This window comes from Hylobates moloch, unplaced genomic scaffold, assembly GCF_009828535.3.
Source record: "Hylobates moloch isolate HMO894 unplaced genomic scaffold, HMol_V3 SCAFFOLD_12, whole genome shotgun sequence".
Classification (NCBI taxonomy): Eukaryota; Metazoa; Chordata; class Mammalia; order Primates; family Hylobatidae; genus Hylobates; species Hylobates moloch.
The window spans coordinates 29776202-29801137 of NW_026652287.1; the positions used below are offsets into that span (position 1 = coordinate 29776202).

Genomic DNA, 24936 nt, shown 5'->3' on the forward strand with positions numbered 1-24936 from the left:
ATATCTGAAAAGTCTGCTCAGCAAATCAATGAGATGCACCAAAAACTGCAATACCGGCAGCCAGCATTGGTCAGCAGAAAGGGCCCAATTTTTCTCCGTGACAATGCCTGATGGCACATCGCACAGCTAATGCTTCAAAAGCTGAGTAAATTAGCTTATGAAGTTTTGCCTCATCTGCCATATTCACCTGATCTCTCGCCAACTGACTACCACTTCTTCAAGCACCTTGACAATTTTTTGCAGGGAAAATGCTTCCATAACCAGCAGGATGCAGAAATTGCTTTCCAAGAGATCGTCGAATCCCAAAGCACAGATTTTTATGCTACAGGAATAAACAAGCTTATTTCTCATCGGCAAAAATGTGTTGATTGTAATTGTTGCTATTTTGATGAATAAAGATGTGTTTGAGCCTAATTATAATGATTTAAAATTCTCGGTCTAAAACTGCAATTACTTTTGCACCAACCTAAAACATAGTTATATTTAGTTGTAATGTCTTTCACTTCCACTAAGAGAAGTTATTGAAAAACAAACAGGCATACAAAAGTAATTCTACTTATTGTAACGATGTTATTGAGAATGTTTACTGCATTAAATAATGTCATTCTTTTTTTCAAATTCAACATACATAATTAATGTGTACAACTTGATGAGTTTGGAGAGTATACACCTGTGAAGCCATCACCTCACTCTATGCCATAAACCTATCCATCACCTCTAAAAGTTTCCTCCTGCTCTTATTTTTTTTTTTGTGATTAGAACACAATATAATAATACCCTTTTAGGGTATATATACAATATAGTATTGTTAACTTTAGGTGCTATGATATACAGTAAATCTCTGTAATTTGATTAAGTTGTATAACTGAAACTTTATGCCTTTTGACTAGTACCTCTCTGTTTCCCTGTTCCCCCAGTCACTGGCAACCACCATTCCACTTTCTACTTCTATGCATTTGACTAATCCAGATTTATCATACAAGGGGTGTCATGTAGTATTTGCCCTTCTGTGTCTGGCTTATTTCATTTGGCATAATGTCCTTTAAGTTCACCCATTTTGTTTCAAATAAGCAGGGTTTTCTTCTTTTTTTAATCCTGATTAATATTCCACGTATGTGTATACCATATTTTCTTTATCCATTCATCTATTAATGGACATTTAGATTGTTTCCATATCTTTGCTATTGTTAATAAAACTGCAATGAACATGGGAGTGCAAACATCTCTTCCAGATCCTGATTTCAATGTGTTTGCATCCATACTCAAGAATGAAATTCCTGGATCATACAGTTGTTCTACTTTGAGTTTTTTGGGGACATCCAAACTGTTTTCCAAGTTGGCTGTACCAATTCACATATCCATTAACATTGTAAAAGGGTTCCCTTTTCTCCAAATTTTCACCAGTATTTGTCTTCCATTTTCTAAATGGAAAGATTTAGAAACAAAAGCCATCCTAACAGGGGTGAGTTGGTACCTTATTGTGTTTTTGATTTATATTTCTCTGATTATTACTGATTCTGAGCAACTTTTTATATACCTGGTGTTCAATTGTGTGTCTTCTTCAGAGAAATGTTTATTAACAGTTTGTTTGCCTATTTTAACATTAGGTTATTTGGTTTTTTGCTATTGAGTTGTAGAAGTTCTTTACGTATTTTGGGTACTAACCCTTTATCAAATATGTGGTTTACAAATATTTTCCCCTATTCTGTCAGTCATCTTCTCATTTTGTATCCTTGGCTGTGAGGAAGATTTTTAGGTTGACTTATCTAATTTTACCTATACTGCCTGTGTTTTTTGTGTCATATCCAAAAAATTATTGCCAATGTCAACGTCCAAAAGCTTTCCCTTATGCTCATTTTCAGGAATTATGTGGTTTCAAATATTGTGTTTATAATGAATTATTATTATAATTCATTTTGAGAGGCGGGTCGGTTAGCTCAGTTGGTAAGAGCGTGGTGCTGATAATTCATTTTGAGTTGATTTTTAGGTCTGGTGTGAGTTGAGGGTTCAATTTCATTCCTTTGAATGTGGATATCCAGCTTTTCCAACACTTTATTAAAGAAACTATTCTTTCCCTATTATGTATTCTTGGTACTCTTGTGAAACATCAGTTGACCATATACGCCTGGATTTATTCCTGTGGTCTCTATTCTGTCCCATTGGTTTATATGTCTGTTTTTCCACCAGAACCACACTGTTTTGATTACTGTAGTTTTATGATATATTTTGAAATCAGTTAGTGTGATGTTTCCAGCTTCATTCATATTGCTCAAAATTCCTATGACTCTTTGGGGTCTTCTAATATTTTTCTATATGTGTAAAAATTACTATTGGGGCAGCAAGATAGCTGACTAGAAGTAGCCAGGAAGAGCTGTCCCCACCTAGAGACCAGACCGTCAAGAAGACTGGCACATTCTGAGTAAATCCTTGGAAGGAAGGCATTGAAAGTGGATGGAGGGAAGATGCAGATCCTGGGATCATGGGGGAGGAAGCTAGGAACCCTGCATGGGATTGCTAAACACAGGGACTTGTTCCTGATCCTGAGTAAATCCCAGGGAAAGGGTGAGTTAAGCAGGTGTGGAGTAGCACACTCTTGCCATAGACCTCAGGAATCCTAGCTACAGGGGGCCCCATGAACCCCATGGATATTTGAGCTGGAAGGGAGAGCTGCTTGCAGAGTTGGCAGGGACAGGACTGCAGCCTGTGCAGAGCCCAGATGGTTTGGCATGAGAAGAGTTACAGTGGAGCATGGCCAGGGATGCCCATCTCCCAAGGATCACCATGCTCGTCTAGGTGGCTTTGGCCTTTGGTGACTGTTGGACCTGGACAGAGTAGGGTGGTCTGGCTTGTGGAGTGGAGTCAGTCTGATCTGAGCACCAATCTATCTGCCGGCCTCTCCCAGGGTTCCTGCCTGGCTGCACTCAATTGCAGTGCACCCTCAGATGCCCAACCACAGTGCTTCCCAGTGCCACTGCCATAGCTCCTTCACTGGCAGAGCTCACCCAACTGTCAAAGAGCTTCTGCAGGTGAAGCTAGTGCATGCTTGCCCACAGCCTCTCCCTCTGTTTTGCTGGCACTCACTCACCCACGGCCATCCCCCACTGTGTTACTGGAGTGTGTATGCAGATCCTGTTTCTCCACCACCACTATTGCATGTGTGCAGACCTCACTGCCACTGCCTGCTTCTGTGTGTGCGTATGTGCACAGGTGCTGCTACTCTACTGCTGGCAGCACACACATGTGACCATGGATCCTGCTGCCTCTGTCCCAGTGAAACACTTTTGCTGGGACCCCCTCCCCCATCGGAATGTTATTGTCAGTGGACTGGGAACACCTGGGTCTCTTCAGTACAGCAAGGTGCTCAACCTTAACGGGCCAGAGAACAAAGCCATGGGCCTGGTCCCAGCCCCCTACAATTACAGCATGCAGCCCAGGAGTGCTGAGCTGAGGCTTGTGTCACTGAAGTCATCCAGAAATAAAGCCGGTTGACTGAACCCAACTCATACAAAAACCAAACCCTCACAACCATCAAAGAGTATAAAAGCAAAAAGCCCTATCCAAAGGAAGCAACTTCAAAGATTGAAGGAACATCAGCCAGACAGATGAGAAAGAACCAGCGCAATAACTCTATCAATTCAAAAAGCCAGAGTGTCTTCTTGCCTCCAAGTGACCATACTAGCTCTCCAGCAATGATTCTTAATCAGACTTAAATGGCTGGAATAAAAGACATAGCATTCAGAATCTGGATGGCAAGGAAGATCATCGAGATTCAGGAGAAAATTGAAACCCATTCCAAGGAATCTAAGGAATGCAGTAAAACAATACAAGATCTGAGAGATGAAACAGTCATTTTATGAAGGAACCAAACTGGTCTTAAAAAGCTAAAACTAACTTACTACAAGTATTTCATAATATAATCGGATGTATTAACAGCTGACTAGACCAAGCTGAGGAAAGAATCTCAGAGCCCCACCAAGGGAACCCCATCAGGCTAACATCAGAACTTTTAGCAGAAACTGTACAAGCCAGAATAGATTAGAGTCCTACATTCAGCATCCTTAATGAAAATAAATTCCAACCAAAAATTTTATATCCAGCCAAACTGAACTTCATAAACAAAAGTGAAATAAAATCTTTTTCAGACAAGCAAATGCTAAGGGAAATTGTTACCACCAGACCTTCCTTAGAAAAGGTACTTAAGGGAATGCTAAACACAGAAATGAAAAAAACATTACCAGCTACCACAAAAACACACTTAAGTCCATAGACCAATGACACTATACATCAACTATACAATTAAGTCTACATAACAACCAGCTAAGAACATGATGACAGGATCAAATCTGCACATATCAATATGAGTCTTAAATGTAAATGGGCTAAACACCCCATTTAAAAGGCACACAATGGCAAGTTGGATACAGAAGCAAAACCTAACGTATATTATCTTCAAGAGACCCTCTCACATTCAATGACACCTATAAGCTCAGAGAAAAGGAATGGAAAAAAATATATCAAGCAAACAGAAGACAAGAGTAGAGGTTGCTATTCTTATTTCAGAAAAAAACAGACTTTAAACCAATAATGATTTAAAAGGACAAATAAGGGTGTTGCATAATAATAAAGACCGATTCAACAAGAATACTTAACTATTCTAAATATATATATATGCCCAACACTAGAGCACCTAGATTCATAAAACAAATTCTTAAAGACCCACAAAGCGACATAAGAGTGGCAGACTTCAATATCCCACTAATAGTAATAGGCAGATCATCGAGGCAGAAAACTAACAAAAATACTTGGGACCTAAACTCAGTACTTGACCAAATGGACCTAATAGACATCTACAGGACGTACTGCCCAACAACAACAGAATATACATTCTTCTCATCTGTACATGGCATATACTCTAAAATCAACCACATACTCAGTGATAAAACAATTCTGAACAAATTCAAAAGAACACAAAACGAAATCATATTAAACATACTCTAGACCACAGCAATAAAAATAGAAATCAACAGCAAGAAGATCTCTCAAAACAGTACAATTATATGGAAATTAAACAATCTCCTCTTGAATGACTTTTGAATAAATAATGAAATTAAGGAAGAAAGCAATAAATTATTTAAAACTAATGAAAACAAAGTTACAACATAACAAAACATCTGGGATACAGCTAACACAGTGTTAAAAGGAAAGTTTATAGCACTAAATGCCCATATCAAAAGACTCCTTATACAATAAATGATGCTGAGATTCAATAATTGGCTAGCTATGTGCAGAAGATTGAAATTGGACCCCTTCCTTTTACCATATACAAATATAAACTAAAGATGGATTAAAAACTTAAATATAAAACCTAAAACTATGAAAACCCTGGAGGCAAATTTGGGAAATGCCATTCTGAACGTAGGCCCTGGTAAAGATTTCACGATAAAGACTCCAAAAGCAATTACAACAAAAACAAAAATTGAGAAATTGGATTTAATTAAACTTAAGAGCTTCTGCACAGCAAAGGAAATCGTCAACAGAGTAAACAGATGACCTACAGAATAGGAAAAAATATTTGCAAACTATACATCTGACAGAATCTGATAGAATCTATAAGCGACTTAAAAATATTAATGAGCAAAAAACAACCCCATTAAAAAATGGGCAAATGACATGAATAGACATTTCTCAAAAGAAAACATACATCTATCCAACAAGCATATGAAAAAATGCTTGACATCAATAATCATAATATAAATGCATATCAAAACCACAATGAGATACCATCTCATACCAGTCAAGATGGCCATTATTAAATGTCAAAAAATAACAGATGCTGGCAAGGTTGGGGAGAAAAGAGGATGCTTATACATTGCTCATGGGAATGTAAATTAGTTCAGCCACTCTGGAAAGCAGTTTGAAAATTCCTCAAAGAACTTAAAACAGAACCACCATTCAACCCAGCAATTCTATTACTGGGTATATACCCAAAGGAATAGATATCATTCTACCATAAAGACACATGCATGTGTATATTCATCATAGCACTATTCACAAAGCAAGACATGAAATCAACATAGACGCCCATCAGTGGTGGACTGGGTAAAGAAAATGTGGTACATATGCACCATGGTATACCACACAGCCATAAAAAAGCAAAATCACGTGCTTTGCGGCAACATGGTTGGAATTGGAGGTCATTATCCTAACCCAATTAACACAGTAACAGAAAACCAAATACTGCATGTTCTTGCTTATAAGTGGGAGCTAAACACTGAGTACATATTGACACAAAGAAGGAAAAATAGACACTAGCGATTACTTGAAGCTGGAAGGTGGAAGGAGAATGAGGATCGAAAAAAATACCTATCGGGTGCTATGTTTATTACCTGGGTGATGAAATAATCTGAACACCAAACCCCGCCAATACACAATTTACCCACCTAACAAACCTGCACATGTACTTCTTGAAACTAAATACAAGTTGGAAAAAATGTTATTGGAATTTTGATAGAGATTGAATCTAATTTGTAGATCACTTTGGGTAGCATGTACATTTTAACAATATTAATTCTTCCAATTCATGGACATGGGATGTCTTCCTATTTATTTTCTGTCTTCTTTGTTTTCATAAGTGTTTACATTATGATTTTCACTGTAGATGTTTTCCACCTTTTTACTTGAGTTTATTCCTAAGTATTCTATTATTGATGCTATTGTAAATGAAATTGTTTTTTGAATTTTCTTTTGGTATGCTTTGTTGTTAGTGTATGGAAAGGCAACTAATTTTTGTATGTTGATTTTGTTTCTTGAAAATACGCTGTATTTATTTACTAGTTCTAACAGTTTGTGGAGTCCTTTAGGCTTTTCTAGATATGAGCTCATGTCATTTTCAAGCAAAGGTAATTTTACTTTTACCTTTTCAATTTGGATGCCTTTTGTTTCTTTCTCTTGCCTAATTTCTCTGGCTAGGAATTCCAGTACTCTATTGAATACAAGTGCAAGAGTGGGCATCTTTGCCTTGTTTTGATCTCACAGGAAAAGCTCTTCAATTTTCACTGTTGAGTATGCTACCTATGGGTTTTTCATATATAGCCTTTATTATGTGTGGAGGTAAGTTTCTTCATATCTAATTTTTTTGAGTTTTTTTTAACACGACGTTAACTTTTTTCAAATGCTTTTTCTGCATCTCTTAAGATGATAATATGATTTTATCCTTCATTTGTTAATGTGGACTATCATACTGATTAACTTGCATGTGTTAAGCCATGCTTGCATTTCAGGGATAAATCTTACTTGGTCATGGTATATGATGCTTCTAATGTGGTTTGAATTCTGTTAGCAAATGTTTTGTTGAGGATTTTTGCCTTCATGTTCATCAAGGATAATGGCCTATAGTTTTGTGTTGGTGCCATTGTCTGCTTTTGGTATCAGAGTGATGCTGGGCTCCCAAAAAAGAGTTTGGAAGTATTCCCTCTTCTAGTTTAAAAGTGATTGGTATTAATTCTTTTTAAAAAATCTTTGGTAGAATTCACCTGTAAAGCCTTCTGGTCCTTGGCTTTTCTTTATTGGAAGGTTTTTGATTACTGATGCAATCTCTTTTGTCTTTGGCCTATTCAGTCTTTCTATTTCTTCTGGTTTCAGTCTTCTTAGATTGTATGTTTCTAGGAATTTATACATTTCTTATAGATTGTTCATTTTGTTGATGTATAATTGTTCATAATAATTCCTTTCAATCTTTTTTATTTCTGTGGAACTTGTAGTGTCCCCTTTTTAATTTCCTATTTTATTTAATTGCTTATTTTTCTTGTTGATTTTGCTTATCTTTTTGAGGGAAGAACTCAGCTTTATAATTTTTTCCTGTTTTTTATCCTTTATTTATTTCTGCTCTGACATTTATTATTTTTTTCTTCTGTTAACTTAAAGCTTAGTTTTTTCTTCTTTTTTCTAGTGCCTTGAGGTAAACTATTAGATTGTTTAAATATTTTAGAGTTTCTCTCTTTTTTTAAATATAGGTGCTTATCACTATAAATTTTCTCTTAATATTGCTTTTGCTGTATCTCATAGTTTTGGTATGTTGTTTTTATTTTTGTTCATCTGAAGATATTTTCTAATTTTTTAAATTTATTCTTTGACCCATTGGTTGTCAATGAGTGTGTTGGTGAATTTTCGTATATTTGTGAATTTTTCCTTTTCATTTTTTATTCATATTTAGTTTTATTCCATTTTGGTTGGGAAAGATACTTATGGAATAATTTCAATCTTTTAAAATTTGTTAAGATTTGTTTTGTGTCCTAGCATGTGATCTGTCCTGGAGAATGTTCCATATGTGCTTGAGAAGAAGGTATATTTCCTGCTGTTGAGTGGATGTTCTGTATATAATCATTAGGTTCATTTGCTCTACAGTGTAGTTTAAGCCTCCGTCGTTGATTTTCTGTCTGGATGATCTGTCCATTATTTCAAGGGGGGTATTGAAGTCTTTTGCTATTATTTTAAACCTACAATTATCTCAATAAAAATTTATGTGAAAAATAGAAATATAAGAGGAGGGAGTTGAGGGTAGGGTATTAGTAAAACCCCTGGTGGTTAGTGTGCCATGAACTAAACCTTTATTAGTAACTGTTTCTCACCCAATTCTTCCCTTAGGGTACCCGCTACTGAATGCAATGCCATCACATGGGTAGAACTGGGTCAACGCTGTTCTCTTGATCTTACCATTCCTGCTCTGCTCCTTCTCTTTGCCATTTTCTTCAGAGTTTACCTATTTCATATCTGTTTCTTTGCAGCTTTGCCCTGAGCTAGGATGGGTCAATCAGATAACTAATCCCTTCTCAGCTGGTAACTTCCAGATAACATAATGCCTTAACCTCATTTACAAGTCCCTTAAGAGACCAATAAATGCCATGGCTCTGGTATATATTTTATTTAAGAACATAAAATGGAAGTAAGAACGAGGCTAATAAAAACATACATAGTATTGAGTCCCTTCTACTTGCTATTGGGAATGAGCAAGTCTGGTTTTTGCTTTTTTAGCAGCCTAAATTAACAGGGGGGAATAAAGACCAGCCATGTAATTCTCAGTGTCCATGAGTTAAAACAAAATAAAAACATGAGAAAAACCCTATGATTACTAATCACCTAACAGAAACAACCACCAGAAGAGTGGTCATTCTAATTACTAGGCAACGTAATGACCACACTCAACATCATTCTTACAAGTGACGTGGTGGCAAAATGAGAAGGAGTCTTTCATCCTAGGGAAATACAATATAAGCTTATGGCATTTCCCAAAGTCAGCCTAGCATTTTATTAAATGTGTCTTAGCTTTTCTCCCTGCCTGTGAGACAGGGTAGGGGTAGAGGTATAGGTTATAGATGAGTGGATATCTTTCAGGCAATCTCCATAAATGCTATTTCTCTGGTGAGTTTTTGATGGATACGGTGTAATTCCAGAGGTTAGGAAGTACCTGCTACAGAGTAGAATTTGTTGGGTGAATGAAGAAGATCATTCTGGTACTTTCACAGTTTATGTAAAACTAACCTCGTTGGGGCTCCCATGAGAACTGATGTCTGCCAGTGGATTCAGATTAACTTCCCCTTTTCAGCTTACACAGGCTACTGGTGTTTCAAGCTGAAACAAATGTAGCCGTGTTGCCAAAGCTACCTCTGCCTCTGTCTTTCTTCTTTTTGTAGAGGGACATCTATTTTGTTGTTGTTGAGTGACCCATTTCAAAGTTTGGAAAGTGAGACCTAAGCTCCTAAGTTCCATTTATGGTATGCTTATGCTTTTACAATGCTTCTTCTCTTGAAAATTTCTCATCCACCATTGGAATATTGCTTCCTAATTCGATCTCAGATCCTTGAATTTTTTTTATTTTTTTTATTTTTTAATTTTTACTTATTTATTTATTTATTTTTTAGATGGAGTCTTGCTCTGTCACCAGGCTGGAGTGCAGTGGCACATTCTTGGCTGACTGCAACCTCTGCCTCCTGGGTTCAAATGATTCTCCTGCCTCAGCCTCCCTAGTAGCTGGGACTACAGGCGTGCGCCACCATGCCCAGGTAATTTTTGTATTTTTGGTAGAGACGGGGTTTCACCATGTTGGCCAGGATGGTCTCAATCTCTTGACCTTGTGATCCGCCCACCTCGGCTTCCCAAAGTGCTGGGATTACAGGCGTCACCCACCACGCCCAACCCAGATCCTTGAATTTTTAAATTAGTTAGGTCAAAGTATAAAAAGCAAATTAATGGGCTGGGCACGGTGGCTCATGCCTGTAATGCCAGCACTTTAGGAGGCTGAGGTAGGCGGATCACCTGAGGTCAGGAGTTCGAGACCAGCCTGACCAACATGGAGAAATCCCATCTCTACTAAAAATACAAAATTAGCCGGGTGTGGTGGCACATGCCCGTAATCCCAGCTGCTCAGGAGGCTGAAGCAGGAGAATCGCTTGAACCCAGGAGGTGCAGGTTGCAGTGAGTTAAGATCACACCATTGCACTCCAGCCTGGGCAACAAAAACAAAACTCCATCTCAAAAAAAAAAAGGAAATTATTTTAAATGCAGATCACTGGGCTCTACTCATGTGGAATTCTCAATCAATATCACAGAAGGTGTGAGTCCTGGAATCTGCATGTGAATAAACAGCAACCTGGAAGATCCTGACCCAACAGAACTGTGCTAAGCTATCCAGGGGCTTTTTCTCCAGTGCAAATATTGCTCCAAACTTCATGTTAGCCAATGAAGTCAACTCTCTTTGAGTTTGTAACAGCCAACAATAAAACCACAGATTTAAGTCATTGTTTCTCAATCTTTAGTTCGTTATTGCCATCCCAAGGATCATTTTCAGACATGTTTTTTTCCTACTTGCCACCTAATTTTCTCCCTTCCTCGCCATGAAATTGTAATAGCATTATAGATACATAGGTATGTGTTTGTGACCCTTTGAAGGGCCACAAACCATTGTAATATGTAAGAGCTTTTTGCTGACTCCTCCTACCAAAAGTAAATTTCCACCTTTTTTTTTTTTTTTTGAGGGAAATGTTGGCTCCATTGGGAAGGCATAGTTTAAATCACTGATTTTTGGAAGCTCACTCTACCAGTGTCTAACTGCCTCCTAAACTCTGTCCCACTGTCCCAGGAGGCACCAGAATTTGTCATGCTCCCTATTTACTTCTCCTCTCCTCCTTCACCTTCAGATCATTCTTCCTGGAGGCCCTGTCTTGGTCAACAGCACTGTCACCATCCTGTTGTCTAAACTAGAAATCTGGGAATTATCATAGCCTCTCCCTTTTCCTGATCCTGCTAATTTTGCCTCACATACATTTTACAAATCTGAATTTCTTCCTCAACTGGACCACCAAATCCGTCATTCTGAATTTTATTCTTTCTTCCCTGAATGGTTATAATAGTCTGCTAACCGTTCTCCCACGTCCTGTTTTCAAATCCATTTACATGAAGATATAACTAAATTTAGATCTGATCCCCTCATATTTCTGATTTGGCCTTTCAGTGGCTCCCTGTTGCCCTTGAGGCAAAGTACAGATGCTTTAAAATGGTGGCTGGACTCTCCACGGTGCAATAATCCACTATTCTTTTTCTCCATCTCATCCCCTCTTTTTCTGTTCTCACATTTTATGCTCCAGGTCTACTGAACTGCTAATCCCACCATTTTGTGCCTCTTTGCCTTTTCTTACATGGCTTCTTCTTCCAGAAATTTCTTTCTCACTCGGTTAATTGGTTTATTCCTCCATATTCTTCAAATCTCAGCCCATTCTTCACTGCTTTGAAAGGTCATTCCTGAAAGTCCCAGGTCATGCTAAAAGTCTCCTTCCCAATAGCCCCAAACCACACTGGGTTTCTTTTCATGACATTACTTTAAATCGTGTCTGTCTCCCACAAAATCTCAAACTTTTTGACAGCAACAATCACCTCTTTTTATCTTTCTATCTCCAGAAGCTAGCAGAGTGCTTGGCACATGACAGATGTTCAATAAAAATGTTCACTGAACTAAACTGAAACACTCTTCTCAAGTTTGGGGTACGAATTAGTATTAAAATAGGCCCCAAAAAGCAGGTGCCTAGAAAGAAAATAGAAAGAAAGCACAGGCCTTGATTATCCACCCATGGGGTAATTACTTCTAAATAATTCAGATTGAAGCAGAGTTGTTCCTGAAAGATGCCAAAACAACTGGTCAGTTCATTGGAAAAGTCAGCCACTTGGCATCATGGAGATCAAAACACTCGGCGAGTCATTTCACGGGACTTGTGACTTTCCAGCAGGTGTCTATGCAGCCTGTGATGGAAGAAGTTACTGACCACTCTTTGTTTATTTCTACTTTCTCTTCCTCCTACCCTCTCACATCCCCCACAATTTATGCTGGTTTTTAAACACCTACTTGAAAATATAAACATTGAAAAGCATCCATATATGAGCAGGCTTCTCAAAATGCCTAGAGAACAAATATTGTCCACGTGGAAAATCCCACATATGAAAAGGCAAGTTTCACCACGTTGCTCTAAAGCACTAGCCCCTTTCAGGTTTCGGACACGTGGCCTCTCTGGCTGAATGGACAGAAAGTCTGAATGTGTAAGAGCAGCTCAAAACAACAACCACCCAAACAAGACAGCCATTCTCGCTCCTCTCAGACCACTGCTCCGAGAGGCTTGCTCTCCGACGAGTCCTACATGCTAAATAACTCCTATTCTTAGTTCACGTTGACTTGGTGGCTCGAGCCAGGTGAAAAGACAATTGACCCAAACAGCCAAACCGAACTCGAAACTTCACTAACGAGGCAGCTTATTTTCTAATCCCAGTCAGCATTGTAGGGCACCGAGTGAGTGCCACTTTCTAAAAATGTGTCTTTTATGCAAAAGAAAAAAAATTATTAAAAGAAGTTGGGGGTGGGTAGAAAAGGAGTCCTTTAAAGGACTGTTTTATACTTTTGTTGTGTGGTGTGCTTTCTTGCAGGCGACTTCTTGGCAGATACTGCATCTTCAGCCAGGAGAAGTTGGCTTAGTACAAAAGGGCTTTTGAAGCGGTGAGTGTAAATTCAGGCTCCTTTTCTTTCTTCCTTCCTTCCTTTCTTCGCCCTCGCTCTTCTCCTGTGTCTGGAGACCACTAAGAAATAATAAGCACCATTGCTTGCAGTACACGTTTCATGAATTACCCAAACATCAAATGTAACTTTAGAAAGGAAACACGCTTTATTCTTTTCTGCAAGAGTTTCCCTATCCGTTCTTTATTTACATGTTGTCGTGAGGCTAAGCGATGCACTGCTGTTAGCGCGCGCGCGCGCGCACACACACACACACACACACACACACACACACACGGCCATTAAACAAATTAAAAGGGATGAGGATGACTAATACAGTACTCTTGGAATCCCCAATTTGATTAGTCTGAGTTTAATACACAAAAGCAGCGTCGGAGAAGGAGGGGAAGCAAACTGCTATTTAATAACCTGTACAATTAAATTATGTGATGAATTTAACTATTCTGTACTTCTTAAAGGAGTCTTATTATCTGATTGCTTGTAAAAGAAAGTCAGTTTTTCAGCAGAGTTTCTGGCCATGCCCCTGGAAGGCCCATGGTGGCAGTTCTATGCTTTAACGATGATTTCTTTCCCCCATATAGAACTGCTTTTCTGTTTCTCAAACTTTGTCTCAAAAAATTATTCAAGCAGTTTTAGTTCCTTGGGGTCCCTTGCATTTCTTTAGCTCTTTGGAAACCTGGAGTCAGAAAGGGTAGTGCAGTGGCTAGGGAATGGTTCTCTCTTTGGTAGCTCTAGGCAGATACTTACGGGTAACTTTTGGTCAAAGGCCTTTATATAGTTTAGATTGCGGAGAGCATTTTGTTCTTACTTTACGGAGGCTCATCTTGCCTTAAAAATTTAGTCACATCACTGAACATCCAAGGGCCATTGTGTCAGAAGCTGAGATGGTGTGGCTTGATTTTCTAGGGATCAGGCCGTCTTATTTGTTTTCCTCTTGGGAGTCATCATTCTATTATAAAGCAGGGTGTGGATATCCTTCCAACTGATTTTTTTTTCCATTTGCCTTTACTTAACAGTTATAGTTCAGACAAGTGCTATCCTAACAGAAGAATACTCTGCAGTTCAGGATACAGTCTCATAAACTGTTGAATAATGAACTAAAATGGAGCAAGGGTCACAGAAAGTATGAGGAGAATTTTTTTTTTTTTTTTTTATGGCTGGCTTCAAACATAGCTTCTATTAGACTTCAGTTCCTTTTAGAAAATCAGGTCTACCTGTTTTCACTAAAGTGTAAGTGATGAATAATAACTACTCACGCGGACATAATTTTCAACTACAAATGGTCGCAGTGTCTTATTGGCACCTAAGTTCTGAGAGAGTCCCATAGGGTTTTCCTATGTGGTTGCCAGATTGGACTTTGTTTCGAGGTAGTACAGCATGAAGATGAAGAGCACAGATCCTAGAGCCAGACAGCCTACCTTCAAATCCTGGTCCTGCCATGACTATCTTCAGGACCTCACCCATGAGGTGAACCTCTCTGTGCCTCAGTTTCCTTATTGCAAAACGGGGATAATAGTGATACCACAAAAGGTTGTTATGAGAGTTAAATGACACATATAATACCACAGAATGGGACCAGAAGATTAGAAATTGGGCCAGAAAATTGGGACTCCATTCATTGTTGAACATTTACCAGTGTGCCAGGAACTCCGGTAAACTCTTATGCGCATTATTATCTCATTTATACAAGAAACCTAAAATGTAGTTGCTGTTTTCTCTGTTTTAAATATGAGAAGTTGAGGCATAGAGAGACTCAGCTGCCTGCCCCAAGGTCACAGGGATAGAAGGTGGTAACTCACAGAATTAGGACTATAAATGTGGGAAGTCTGACTCTGAAACACATGTACTCAGACATTTTTATACGATCTATGTTTGAGAATATTTTCCTGGTGCCCAAGAGTGTCTAATCCAATCAGGGACAGAACAGCAAAACAATTAGCCAGTAAGCAATTCCAAGGAGTAGTATTGAACTGGGGGGAGGTGGGATATGGCATGGCGGGAAGAAGCAGAATAAGAGAAGTGCCACATGGTTGATGAAGCCTGCAGGACAACAGGCCTCTGGCACATGGAGCAGCGGCAAGCAATTTCAGTGGTCTCGATGGAGGATCAGTATCCAGTGTCCAGCATCCAGTGTGCTGATCTAAGGAGGTCAAAGCTTAATCGTGGGGAAATGTGCCAGCTGTAGTTATCCTGGCTGCTTTGTCCTCCCTTTCATCTCAGTATGTACTTATTAATTGGCTGATTTAATCATCCACTTGGTTTGGGTCATGGTGCCCGGTCACCATGCCAGAGATCAGCATTAAGAAAATATTCCAGGGCAGAGTCAACTGATAAATGCTGCCTCTCTCTCATTGTCATATACCCAAATACAGCCTGAAGAGTTGTGCAATGCTTTGTTAGATTTCTCACTATTTTCGTAATCTATCTGGAAAGGTTGAAAGTGGAGTGTAACAGAAAATTATTCCATTTTTTTCCCTTTGGATTCTAAAACTTGGTGGATCCCTGAACTTCACTCTTTTTGCAGTCGAGGCCACATAAACTCCTCGGGCTTTATTTTTACTGTGGTGAAGATGAGCGCCCAATTTTTAGGGCATATGCATTTTAAAACTTCTAGCTTGCCAACTCTTGGCTAGGATGAGCTTTGCAACATTTTCTTGTGCAACTGTCCTTTCATTGTGGTTTATTAGATACAACGTTAAATAGTAGGTTTGTCCGTGAATGGATTTTGTTTTTACTTTGTATTTATAACTTGGGATCAGAGTGACTTTGCATCTCGTCCCACCACTATTAAAAAAACAAAAGGGACTTTTTAGAGATCATATATAGAATACAGCCTGGTCTGCCATTTTATTTTTGAATAAAACTGGTTATAGATTCTCATGCCATAGGACATATTTCTCTTAACTCCATAATAAGATTAAAGTGTGCCTTTGATTACCTATTAGGGTAATTACCTATTAGGGGAAAATATCCTATAGCATATAATATCCTTGCACTTTGAGCAAATAGAAATTATAATGCATCTAAATTGGTTGGATATCAGTAATTATTATTTTTATTTGTGCTACTGATTTGTCAAATGGTAATCAGAATAATTTCATACATTAGCATATGTGTGGCAAATCATAATGCAATTTACTTTTCACTGGATACATGAAGTAACTATCAGTAAAAACCATATGTACATTATATTGGTTCATTTGGAGTAAAATTCAAAGTTCTGGGAGCTTTGACATCACTTGGTGAGATTTGATAGCACTTTCTTCCCACTAGTCCCTGAATTTTATGAATATCATTTAAAACTGTTAGAAGACATGAATTTGAAAATGAATTAGGTGTGCCTTCTAGTTTTGAGATAGAAAAATGAATCATAATTTTGATATACTTTGATTGTTTACAAAATGACTTTCAAATATTTTAAACATTTGAAGATTGCTCTTAACTAACAGATTTTCAGAGGGAACCTTGGTTGATCCAGAAGTCAGGCTAAAAAACAGACTCCCTGAGTTTGAATCCTGTCTCTATTACCTACTAGCTGTGTGATCTGGGGCAATATACTTCTCTCTACCTCCACTTCCTCATCTGTAAAGTCAGAATGCTGATGCTAGTATCTACATCATGGGTTGACTGAAGAATTGTGTCACTTAGCACGTGTAAAATACTTAGACCAGTGCTTGGCACATGGCTCCCAAATTAATCCTGAGACTATGTTCTTTTGGCACAGTTTGAATCACATTAGTCCTTTTGTTCTCAAAAAATCACTACATGTATGTTTAGTTGACCCTGAATCCAAGTAAGGGCTCTGCCATAGGTTGTGTGACTTTTGGCAGAGCATTTAATTTCTGAATTCCTTCGTCTATGAAATGAGAATCATAGTAATGACTTAATAGGATTGTTATAGTAATGAAATCAGATAATGTGAATAAAGCACTAGGCAGAATGCCTGAAACACAGTAAGTATTGAACATATGGTAACTGTAGCATTTATTAGTCAATAGAGGCAGTGTTGTTTCAAGAAATGAGCAGTGATCTGTAAGTCTAGAGAGTTAGCCTCTAATTTGGATTCATAATCTCTTTTATGTGGGGCAAGTTGATTCAACACCTTGTCTTCTATGTTTAGGAATGCAGATAGAATGTCCTGTATTTAAATCCATTGTCACTTCCTGAACCTGTGAATACCTAGAGTGAGAGCAATATGAGTAAATACAGGGTACGCTTCAGTTCCTGCAGAACAAGATGAGAGAGAAGTGAGTGAGAGACAAAAATGGAGAAGAAACCACAACATTAATCAGGAGAAAGAAGAAGTGAGGATCAAGCACTATTCACCAAAGGAAAGAATCACAGGGAGAGGACTTTTAAGAGGGAAGGGTGCATTTGTTTAATGGAAGGCATTAATATAAGAACAAGGAGTGGAGGTCTAACGAAAGTTACAAAGGGCCTTTGGTGATTTCTCCATAAAGGTCTAGGATACAATGAAAGACAAAAGTTGTCTTGTTACAGTATGAGGCACTCAGACCTGCATGAAAAACTTGGTAAGATCTCAGAAAGTCTGCAAGCAGGGGCTTTTAGATTCCTCAGATAACACCAGAATTCATGATTTAGGAAGTCTAGAGTGGGAAGGAGATTTTCTTTAAGACATGAAGGTGTCCATCAATCTCTATTTCGAGAAGCACTGTCCCATGTGAAATCCCCAAATAGGGAACTGGGTGTTCAGCTTTTTTGCTGCTTTTCTATGTGAACTCAGAATTATCACTTAGGCTCTCTGAGCCTCTGTTTCTTCATTTATACAATAAAACACATTAAACTGGATATTTTCTGATCAATTTTACTTCATGTTTTATATACAGGCTATACAGATGCCAGCAAACATAAATAAAATGGATTTAGTAAAATGCACGAACAACTCTGGGCCCCTAAACAAATCACTAAACTCTTTGGTACCTGAGATTTGGTCTGTAATTAAGGAGCCTGGACTGGCTTATCTCTAACAGCCACTGTGGTGCTAATGTTCCCCCCAAAAACGTTTATTTCCTGGAGAGAAGTGGACACACACTTCAAAACCTTGTTTGGGAGAAGCTTTGTCATTGGAGGTAAATTATTGGGCAATATAAACTAACAAAACAAACATACCTCTGGAGGTTATGTGGTGGAAACTTTAATTATTAACTCCTAGGGTACGAGTTCAAGAGATATATTTGACGAAATTTAGATTCTAGGCACAAAGGAGGCTTATGTTAGCTTTAGTATTGTGTTATTATACTATGTTCTTCTTTTGGATAAAATTCCAGGAAAAGCATCTGAAACTGTTGGAAATATTTTGTAGAAATATCCTTGAAATAGGCCAATAAAATCTGGGTATGATTTATTAGGAAATACAGAGATGTCAGCAGAGGACTTTGTGGGGTTGCCACACGACACTGCAGTGAAATAGCTCACCTCCAACTTAGAGTTTGTCTAGGGAGAGTGACGCTTTAGGCAAGTCTTTTGCTTCTCTGAGCCCGTTTCCTCATCCATAAATAGTGGGGGAATATTATATATTCCATCTAGCATTATGATGAATGAGATATATCAGCAAGGGGAAAAGGTAGGCAGACCAAAGGAAACTGATAGCTCTGTAAAAATATTATAATTGCTAGTATCAACATAATTGTCCCACAATGGTGGGCTGCTCATCTCTGGCTCATTCCATCAACTTCCTGACACCATCTTGTCACTTAGTTACTTCACCATGTACTCATGAGCTAGACTTCCTTAGAGCTATTTCTTCTACCCACTCAACTCCCCACCTTTCCTGCTTTCCTTCACGCATATTACCCTATTCTATTTTTCCTGCTATCACAGATTGGGAAATTTATGAAAGCAGGAGGCCTGTCTTATTCATGAATTTAGGCAGGAGGAGCCTCCCTCCTGCCTAAAATTTGAGAAATGAATGAAGGAATGAATGAATGATGCCCATTCTTAGAAACAGACTGGACTTGGCCTTTGCCTCTGGACTCACCATTCTGCCCTATCTTGTGCCCTACCTAATTCATTCTGGTTCTCCAAACAAGCCATTTTCTTATTGTAAGTTCCTACAGTGCTCAATGTAGAGACACTGGCCTTTTACATTTTCTCCCTGTGTTATCCCCACCACTTTAGCCTTTCTGTGTCATTGACACTGGGTTCCCTTTGTCATCCCTGGCCCACTAATTAACTCACTGGTACATTCTTCAGTCCTATAATACCAATATAGAGAAGAGGGAGAAGACTTGTCTCTTCTTCCCCAAACCTAGGCGTAGGTGGGCCCCAAGGCTTAATCTTTGGCCTTTGTTGTTCTCCTGTGTTCTTCCCCTAGTCTGAAATCTTATGGAGTCCCATACTTCAATACCACTGTCTCTCTAATGCCTTTAATTTCCTTCTCTAACACTTACTTATATTTTCCAACTCTTCAGTTTATTAAAAATACTATTCTTCCAGCTCCTGCGACTCAATATCTTGGTGTACTCTTTAACTCTATCTTCCCCATTGATTTCTCAGATCCAATCAATTGTGAGAGTTATAAATATTCCTTCTTAACAGTTCTTCCTTCTATTTCATCCTTTACTTATACTTTTAAGAGTTACTTCTCATGCCTATCCATTTGTTTATTCACTCACTCATCCAGTCTTTTATTCAACAAATATTTGTTGAGGGCCTCTTAGTGAACAAGACAGACAATGCCTCTCATAGAAGTTACTCTCTAGGAAGGAAAGATAGACAATAAACAACTAATAAGTATATACTGAGATGTTTATATAATCTCAGTTATTGATAAGTGATATAATGAAAGATTGTGCAGGGTCAGTGGATAGATGGTATTGAGATGGCTGCTATTTTAGTGGTCCTTTTGAGTTAGTGATATTTTAGCAGAAATCTCAATAAATAAAGGTGACAATTTGAAATGAGTGTCATCTAGAAAAGCTAAGAAGCCCCAGGAAAGATGGGACTTGGTATATCCTAGAAACAGTACAGAAATCTATGTGGCAGGAACATATAACATAAAAAGCAAGTATAACATAATGGGATGAGTATAGGTAAAAAGATAAATGATATAACTTCTTGTCCTGATGTGCAACGTCAAAAATGTCACTTCTCTTCTCCAGACTGAAAGAGTTGCATTAGATGATCTTTAAGATATCACGAGGCTCTAAAATATCTTATCAACTCAACTACATTGTCAGTTATTTTAAGACAAGAAGTCAATTTATATTTACTAATATATTCTTCTCAGTTCACAAAGCAGTAGCATACACTGAATTGAATTGAACTGAGTATGTTGGGTGTAAATGGAGTGATGAAAAGGGGTTGGAGAAGAGAGAGAGATGGCAGGACACAGCTCATGCAGAAACTTGTTGAGGATCACAATAAATCTTGGATTGTACTGGGTTAGATAATCAATGGAAAATGGCAGGATTTGGCTTTTTTTTTTAAAGGATCACACTACTATATAGAGAACAGAGTATGTGTACGCAGAGAGGAGAAATGGGCAAGTAAGTGAGAAATGTGGAAGGCTGATGGAAGCTTGCACTAGGGTATTGGGGAAGTATTATAAAGTGGTCAAAACTTGAAAATAGATGTAATTTGCTGGCAAGCATTGTGTAAGGAAGAGTCAAGACTGACCTTGAGCCACTGAATGAAGAGAGGAGGAGAAAGTTCCAGAGGAATACTAAAATGTCAGGTTTTTATCTGATTACACGTAAGGCTAGACATCCAAATGAAAATATTAAGCATGCAATAAAGAATTATCAGCATATGCAGGCTATTTAATGTCATGGCATAAGGGTATAATTGTACATAGAGAAGAAAAGAGATTTGACAATGGAAATCTGGGACACTCCAAAATTTAAGGGCCAAGAAGGTGAAAAGTACCCAGCAAAGGAGACTCAAAGGCATAGCCAGTAGGTTGGGAAAAAAATTAGTGGAGTGTTCACCACTCAAGCCTGGAGTACTACACTGGTGTCTTGCCTTTTAGCTTCTTGACTTTCCAACTTCTTGATGTGTTGCTTTTGGTTCCATCCATATACAAAATTAAACATACTTTATTCAATGTCAATTCTCAGTTCAAAAAAGTTCAATGGGAGCTCCTTAGTCCAGTACCAGAGCTTATTTATATTTTCCTTCTGAACCTCCTATTCCTCTCAGCATGAACCATTGCTCTAACCTTGGTCTGTTCACTAATCTATGTCTTGCACATTCACTTTTACTCATATTTATTCATGTTCTATCTTTTTTTATTTTTATTTTATCCTTTTTATTTTATTTTTAGCATATCAAAATTTTATATGTATATCTTTTTAATGATATATCCTATCTCATCCAAAACACCTTCTCTAATCAATTAACAATGTAATTATTTTGCCCACTATAACACTGTAGTAGCATTTATTTTCCGAGTAATCTACAGGTTTTGAAAAAGTAATGCATTGTGTTTAAGAGCACTGACACTGGAGGTGGATTTTCTAGACTTAAAACTCATTTCTTATACATACTAACCATATGATCTTGGATAAGTTACTCGTCTTCTCTGTACCTCATTTACTAACTTGTAAAAAGCATGTTATAATAATGTCTACCTCCTAGAGATGTTCTGATTTTTTTTTTTTGAGTTTAAGAATGGAAATTTAATAGGCAAAAGAGAAAAGCTCCCTTGTGCAGAAGGAAGAGGTTCGGAATGGGTCTCCCGGTTCCCAGTGAGATGTGGTTGGTTTTATAGATGAGCATGAGAAGGCAGTGTCTGAATTACATAAGGTACAGAGGATTGGTTGAACCAGGTAGTCCATTTACATAGTGCACGAAGAAGCTGACTGATCCACCCTAATCTTTTTTTATTTTATTTATTTATTAATTTATATTATATTTTAAGTTCTGGAATACCCGTGCAGAACATGCAGATTTGTTACATAGGTATACACATGCCATGGTGGTTTGCTGCACCCATCAACCCGTCATCTACATTAGTTATTTCTCCTAATGCTATCCCTCTCCTTGTCTCCCATCCCCCAACAGGTCAGTGTGTGATGTTCCCCTCCCTGTGCCCATATGCTCTCATTGTTCAACTCCCACTTATGAGTGAGAACATGCAGCGTTTGGTTTTCTGTTCCTGTGTTAGTTTGCTGAGAATGATGGTTTCCAGCTTCATCCATGTCCCTACAAAGGACATGAACTCATTCTTTTTTTATGGCTGCATAGTATTCCATGGTATATATGTGCCACATTTTCTTTATCCAGTCTAATATTGAAGAGCATTTGGGTTGATTCCATGTCTTTGCTATTGTGAATAGTGCTGCAATAAACATACATGTGAATGTGTCTTTATAGTAGAATGATTTATAATCCTTTGGGTATATACCCAGTTCTGATTTTTAAATGGGTTAATAAAAAAACTTAGAATGGTGTCTGATACCTAGTAAGCACTCAATGAATGAAAACTAATGTTAGTTTTATAATATTTTAGCCCTCATCCTATACTACCTTGCCATGTTGAATTTTTCATGTAAGTTTAAGCTCGCTATGTAAAGCAAGTATAACATAGTGAGAATAATGTATTTAGGTAATAAGATAGGGATGTGACTCCTTATCCTGATGTGCAACCTCAGGAAAGTTACTTTATCTCTCTTGATTGAAAGAGTTAAACTAGATAATATCTAAGATATCTTCAGGCTCTAAAATATGTTATCAGCTCAACTAGCATGTCAGTTATTTGAGGGGAAAAACTGAGTCATATTTATATTTCCCATAGTTCACAAAGCAATATTATACACTGAATAAATTGAGTACATTGAATATAAATTCATGTATGGTTGGATGGATTGGTGTAAGCAGAAGAAAAGTGGGAGGAATCTTCTTTAGATGATACGCTGTGGGTCTCGCCTCTTAATGTACATCAACTTTATGTTTAAAGACTTCCATTGTGGTGAATAAAAGTATCCACAATTATGTAATCATTTCCTTTTTCTCCCATTCTCCCTCACCAAAAAAGAGATGCATATACATATTAACATAGACAAAATTAAAAACATGGAAATTATTTAGAATTCAGTTGTAAGAGACTGGTATTTCTAATCATTTGCAGTATACACAAACATACACAGACGCAGACACACACACACACACGCCCACCCCTCAGAGATAGTATGTTACATATTTCTTTCTGTTTCTAGCTTACTTTTTACCTCCATTTAAAGCACATTTTTTTCATTTACTGTTGGTTTGTCTCACAACTCTAAAAGTTTCTCAAAAATAAATCTGATTTATTTTTTGTGCTGTTAAGTGCTTAAGCTAAGAGATACATCATACTAAATGTTTATTGAAATGAAATGTTAAAATCCCTTTCAGTGGATGGAAGAAATGCAAGAGGAGATTTTGGTCAATAGTGAATGAGGAGCAACATATTTTTTCCTGGAAAAAAATCCACTGGGTTGAAACAGTAACCCAGCCACTGGCTGGGGCTCCAGGTTGAGGGAGCTGTTAAGAGATAGGAATTTATCGGGGCTTCAATAAGTTCAATAAAAGACTCAGTTTAGAGAAATGACTAGTGTTCAAATCAAGGACTAGAGATTTGTAGCCTGAGCCAGGTAGAGGGGATGAGTGGGAGAAGCTTCAATTTGAGGGGACACAAAATTGTCCAGTGAATCTCCGGGAACCCTATAGTTCAGGCTTAAGAAAGTAAGCCAAATATCTGCATGAGTTTCTGGAGGAGATGCAGCTCCTAATCTCCTGCCAGACTTGGTTCTCTTTGGAACAGGACCTTGGTGATACTGACTTGGGTTTGAAGGTCTGTAGTACCTGGGGCTGGCCCAAGTTGGAGCAGGCCAGAACACACACCTGGGAGGATCTAGATGTGAAGAACATGATTGCACAACCACTAAGACTATCAGGGTCAGAGAAACCTGTCCAATCTGAGATGTAATGTGACACACAGGCCATACATACTGGTGAGAAGAGCAATTTATTTCAAAAGCGTGAACGTTTGGATAACAGCAAGGAGAAATTTAATTTAGGACTAGAAATATCAAAATCTTGTCAGGTAGATGTTTTAAAAGAGTCGATAAAGACTAATAACAATTATAATAAAAGCTAATTTTCTGAGCTATTAATAGGTGCCAAGCTCTATTTTGAGCTGTTTGTATTGCAGAACAACTTAAGGAAAAAAAAATGATGGATGAAATTTTGCCTTAAGAAGTTAATTTGCAGGTTGAGAAGAAAATATTTACACATCTCATCATAACACTAAATCAAATGGGTATGAAGAGAAAGAGTAAAGACAGCACAAGAAGAAAAGGATAAATATGAAATGAAATATCTCATTTCAGGCAAGAATTTGAAAAATGAAGAGAAGGGTTTATTGCCTTTGAATTCAATAATTTATTAAATCAGGATTGACTAGCTGAAAGAGTATGACTTTTGGGAAGAAACAGACCAGGATTCAAATTCTGACTCCATTTATTATGTGACCATAATTACATTATTTAAAAATCTTTGTATTCTTGTCCATAAAATGAGAATAAAAATACCTACATCATTAAGTTGTTTTGAAAATCAAGTGGAATAAAATAAAATACACAAACTATTTATTAGAGTGTCTCATTCTTGAGAATAAGAACATCACCTTTCTTTAATAACAATAATAGCTAACATTTTTTAAGCATTTATCATTTAATAGGAGCTCCACTAAATTCTTCCTCTATTATCTCATTAAATATTCAGAACAACTACCCTATAAACCTAATCCTATTTTCTTCACTGTATAACTGGAGAAAATGAGCCACAGAGACATTCATATTACTTGCATAAGGTCTCAGAGTCCTTGCTGGTAGCTAGGATTCAAACCTAGAAAGGCTGACTTCAGGGCCTGTGTTTCTACCCAC

At 37.7% G+C, this 24936-nt stretch overlaps 1 long non-coding RNA gene across 1 annotated transcript in view; it reads left to right on the top strand.

Moving 5' to 3' along the window:
- The window catches only part of LOC131380789 (uncharacterized), a 69201-nt gene that overhangs the window by 19295 nt on the left and 24970 nt on the right, over positions 1-24936 (top strand). Inside the window, exon 2 of the long non-coding RNA XR_009208989.1 lies at positions 12964-13033. This is a non-coding gene — a long non-coding RNA (uncharacterized LOC131380789). The remainder of the gene's footprint in view (positions 1-12963; positions 13034-24936) is intronic.